The sequence below is a fragment of the Artemia franciscana genome, unplaced genomic scaffold (assembly GCF_032884065.1).
Source record: "Artemia franciscana unplaced genomic scaffold, ASM3288406v1 Scaffold_1708, whole genome shotgun sequence".
NCBI lineage: Eukaryota > Metazoa > Arthropoda > Branchiopoda > Anostraca > Artemiidae > Artemia > Artemia franciscana.
Window position 1 is genome coordinate 89,231 of NW_027062926.1, and position 5,374 is coordinate 94,604.

Sequence of the window (5,374 nt, forward strand, 5' to 3'; positions counted from 1 at the left end):
ATTGTCTCGCGTACGAGCAGTGGGCCCCTTTCCTCAATGCGTTGTTTTTTACGCTAATTGCATATTTTCCCCCAATTATTTAAGAAAAACTCCTGACAAAATAGCCATTTAAGTAGAGTGAGAAGATTTAGAAGATCCTGAGTCTGTGTAATTCCAAATCAGGGTTTTTGTAATAATCATTCATATAATGGAAGTTTTTTTGTATTTTATTCAAAATCTGGAAAACATTGCGTTAAAAACTCTTTATTTACAACTTTTGTTATTGATTTTAGCAAAACCTAAATTTAATCTGAACAAAAAAACTGATCCGAAATATCGAAATCGATTATAGATTGTTGAAAGTAAAAATATCGATATATCAGCCAACACTAGTGTTTACATTATTTGCTTTCTTGAGTTATTAAAGAGGCAAAAGTAAAGAATAATGTAATTTGTAAAAATTTTAACAATTTTCACCATTTCATGTGAGTATTACATATGCTTGCTGAAAAAAAAAATCATCAGAAGAGTTTTGATTTTGGATGTGTTCGTAGATTCGCACCCCTCTTCTCCCATCACAAAAAGAGTTAATGATGCCCTTTTCGACAATTCTAAATGCGAAAGGCAAAATTTTAATTTTGTTTTTAATTGATTTTCCCCTTCCCTTTTCCAGAGCCGGACTCCATTAACGGGGGTCTCCAATTAAAATGAACGGAGCACGCGTCAAAACCGTATCTTGAAGATCCTCGGAGACATGGGGATTTTACTTGAAAAGATTGTATCTCGCCTATATACACCAACTGCTTCCTATACCCCTCTGGCTCCATATCGTATCCGTATGTATCTACTGTGACCCTGAAATTATTTCTTCATATCAAACTGTCATTGGAGGAATAGTGCGCAAGGATTCTGTAATATGGTGCTATCTAAAGAACGAAACGACAAATGCTCAACCTTCTAGACCTACAGAATAGAGGAGGGAAACGAAAAAGAAAAGAAGGTAAAATATCATAAAAGTAAATCAGTTTCAGAATACCGAGGCTCTGGGCAACCTATTATTTGTGTGCGTCCAGATTTCCCATTTGATGCTGAGAACATTCTTAAAACAGTTTAGTTAGAAAAATGCTAGCTAATTTTTATTGGTATTTGAGGTTTATCATATCTTACATAGTGTTGTCTAATGTTTACTGTTTAATCCCGTAAAAGTTTCTTTGAAATTTTGCAACGCAAAAGTTTTACTATTGGATAACAACTTGGATTTGATTTCAATATGTTTCTAAAGAGACTTTTTCAATAAATGTAATACTTTTTGTTAATTTTTGAAAGTTTATATACCATTATACTCTCATAAATAGCCGAATAAGCTGGTGATTTGAAAAAAAAACATAGGCCTTTGTAATAGATAAAAAAAACAAGTTTTTTAAATGAAAGTAAGGAGCGACGTTAAAACTTAAAACGAGCAGAAATTACTTCGTACATGAAAGGGACTTTTCCTCCTCAACGTCTCGCTCTTTACGCTAAAGTTTGACTCTTTCTCATACCTCTATTTTTTTAAAAAGTAAAGAATTTTAGCGTAAAGAGAGGGATGTTTTTGAATTAATGTATGTTTTGATCTTGGCTCTCCGCACATAAATAATTAAAACGAAATTTGCATATTAATTTTTTTGGCTAAATGGCTTTCTCAAAGTTTTAATTGGAAGATTTTGAGAAAAAAGGAGCGCGGGAGGAGACCTAGTTGCCCTCCAAATTTTTGATTACTTAAAAAGGCAACTAGAACTTTTAATTTTTTACAAATGTTTTCATTAGTAAAAATATACGTAACTTAAAAATTAACATACGTAACAAACTTCTATATTCGTATTTTTTTATTGCGTATATGAGGGGGCTCACCCCTCGTCGATACCTCGCTCTTTACACATAAGCTTAAATTTTTTCCCAATTCCATATGAATGAAACCTGCATCACAAAGGCCGTAGAATAAATAGTTGAAATTACTAAAAATACTTTAACGTGAAGAGCGAGGAGTTACGAGGGGGTAAAAGCCTCAAATGCCTAATGACTTCTATTCGCTTTAAGTTTTAATGCTGCTCCTCACTTTCAGAAGAAAAAACATTTCATATTTATTTCTTCATTGTTTTTTAAAAAATGCTAGAAAATCCTGCGCCCCCTTCATTGGAAGTCTCTTCCTCCATGAGATGTTCCTCCATGGAAAGATCCTCCCACTTAACCCCCCCCCCCTCAATTCTCCCCCAAACAAAAAAAATCCCCCTTAAAACGACTATACACTTCCCAGTAACCATTACTATATACAAACGCAAATCAAAGTTTATAACTTGCAGCCCCTCCCACGGGGGCTGCGGGGAAGTAAGTCGTCCCCGAAGACATAGTAATTAGGTTTTTCGACTACGGCAAATAAAATTGCTATCTCATAATTTTGATCCGGTTACTTTTGGGAAAAAAATGAGCCTGAGAGGGGGCCTAGGTGCCCTCCATTTTCTTGGTCACTTAAAAATGGCACTAGAACTTTTAATTTCCGTTAAAATGAGTCCTATTCCGAAATTCTAGGACCACTGAGTCGATCCGATCACCCCTGGGAAGAAAAATAAATGAATACACACGCATCCATTATTTGTCTTGTGGAAAGAAATTCGAAATTTCACGTTTTTTTAGATAGGAGCTTGAAACTTCTACAATAATGTTTTCTGATACGCTGAATCTGATGGTGTTATTTTCGTTAAGATTGTATGACTTTTAGGGGGGTTTTCCCCCTATTTTCCAAAATAAGGCAAATTTTCTCAGGCACGTAACTGTTGATGGGTAATCTTGATGATACTTATATATTTGAAATCAGCATCAAAATGTAATTCTTTTGATGTAACTATTTTTATCAAAACCCCATTTTTTAGAGTTTCGGTTACTATTGAGCCGGGTCGCTCCTTACTATAGTTCGTTACCACGAACTGTTTGAAAATATAAAATTTTTTGCGGAAGTCAGGCTCGAAGCTCAATCCAGAGCCCTTTTAACAGAATCATCAACAAATCACACCTGCTGTTGGTCAGTCAGTGTGAAAAAGTGGCTCAGGGTTAAATCTGCACCTCAGTTCAGAACTACGAGCCTGCCAGGGATAGCCCTCGGCATATTCAATCCCAAAAAATCTGCTTCTCATGCATGTGTTAGTAAATAAAATTTGCATGCTGGATCTAATTCTACTTTTGAAACCACAGTTATAAGAAAAAATAGGTGACCAAAATCACGTCTGCCAAATCTATATAAAAAGAAAAACGTTCAAATAAACAAAGAATGAATATTAGAAATAAGAAATTCAGAGAAAAGGGGCTTAAACAAGGCATCCCTCCAGTAAGAATGTCACTTACTGTAAATGCTGCCTACAAAAAGCGTTTGGAGTGTAAGTCGTTTATTTTGGCATGTTGAAATTAATTTCCATTTAAGAAATCTCTATAGTGTGGAAAATCAATCTAAGGTTATAGAGAACATTGAATTACTTGTAAGTGATAGATCAAAAGAAAAGCTATTGCTTACAGATAAAGTTGTTAAGTAAGAACTGTCTCTTACAGCATAGGCAGTGTCTAATGAACAGGACATAAGCAGTATGTGTACGTTATCTAACGTCCTCAAAGCTTGTGCTACTGACTTGCCAACTGTTAAACTTTTTAATGTGCAAAAACTAAGACTACTCCTCTAACCAAAAATGTGGTTGTCACTTTTACCATTAAGAAACTTAGTGATAAGCTTAAAAGAAGGAAATTCTAAATCGTTGTCGGAGAAAGTGCACACAGGACTGGATCTAAGTCTTAGTGATTAAATTGTGTTATTCTTTCTTTGATTTAGGTGAAGTACAAGAATATTTTCTTGCTCCACCCGAGGTTCACGATGCCAATATAAAAGGATTCAAGACATTCATTTATAAAGTATTCAAGGGCCAATACATTAGGTACTCAAATATAATTAGTTTTGGTTCGGACAATGCAAGGGTAATATTAAGTGAATATAACGGCCTAGTCACTCTAATTAAGAAGGATTTACCTGGGACTGTATTAATTGGTTGTCTTTGTAATTCCCTTTCGTTCTGTTTGTTTGTGACCCGCAATAACCTCAATATGATATCTTGGAATGGGGTTAGACATTTATAAATATATATAAGGTGGTGCTAATCGACAACCAGAGTAGAGGGAATTTCAGTATTTTCTACAGGCTGTGGAGCACTAGCTTGTCTACCCATATACAACGAGATGGTTTGTGGTTGAAACTGTTGCCGACCGCTTGATTGATCACTTAGTGATGCTCAGTGAATTTTTTAAGATACAATTCTTCCAGGGAAACGATTTGAGTTCTGTCAATCTTTGTATAGGTATAGTAAATAAAGTTATTTTGCTTGTTTCTTAAATACGTTTTATCCTTTGTTTACAGAACAAACATTGCATTTTAGAGAGTGGACATAGAAACCAAAAATTAACGTTTAGTGCTTCAACTCTTATTATAAGGCTCAATTTCACTGGCAAAAGTTAACTGAAGCCCGGAAGAACTGGTCCATTTTCAATTGTTGTTTTGGATCCTCGAAACTTCAAGAGTATTGAAAACGTGCATTTTAGTGCAGAATTTTAGCTATAAAAATTTGGAAGCATCGAAAGAGTGGCTGAAGAACACTAAATGGAAGAGTTAAAAAGAAGATGTTTGCCATTTTAAGTCTTTCAAGTAAACTGACAATACATTTTAATAAACTGACAATGCCTTTTATTGGATGAAATTCAAAGTCTGTCTCCAGTCTAGACAGGGGCGGATCTAGAGCAAAATCTTGTTGGGGGGGGGAGCAATGTGACAAGGGCGCCAATTAGTGAAATCTTAGGGAGCCTAATGTGACAAAGGTCCTAATTGAAGACCAAATTGGCAAATCTATTCTAAAAACTGAGGGTAAAAACAGAAAAATGGAAAAAGGGTGCCATAGAAGATCTTTGGGGGGCCCTGGGTCCCCCTCCTTGCTCCTTGGAACCACCAGTGAGACTAGACAAGTAAATTCAATTGTTCTCCGGTTTAAGATATTTAAAGGGTCCTTCTCACATGTTGACCTTAAGACATTAAATACGGAGTAGAGGTGTTTTTTTTTTTTTTTATATATATATATAATAAGGGAAGCAGATTCAGATGTTAACTCCTTGATAATTAATTTTGGAAGAGTGTTATCAATTCGAAGGATGAAGTTGACAGTCCTTATTTACAATACTTTTCGAATTTTATACTAATATTGACTTGTCTACCCTATTTCACTGCTAAATCAGAGCGTCAGTTTTCAGAGATAAAAATGTATAAGACCCCATTACGCAATAGACTCAATCCCAGAACTATATTTAGCCTTATGCATATTAGAAGAACTGTTAC

At 35.0% G+C, this 5,374-nt stretch overlaps 1 long non-coding RNA gene across 1 annotated transcript; it reads left to right on the plus strand.

The window, feature by feature from the left end:
* Positions 1–658: 658 nt before the first annotated feature.
* LOC136042672 (uncharacterized) lies at positions 659–4,385 on the plus strand. The gene is made up of 2 exons (XR_010621382.1): positions 659–979; positions 3,830–4,385. It is a non-coding gene; the product is annotated as an uncharacterized LOC136042672 (long non-coding RNA).
* Positions 4,386–5,374: the final 989 nt, after the last annotated feature.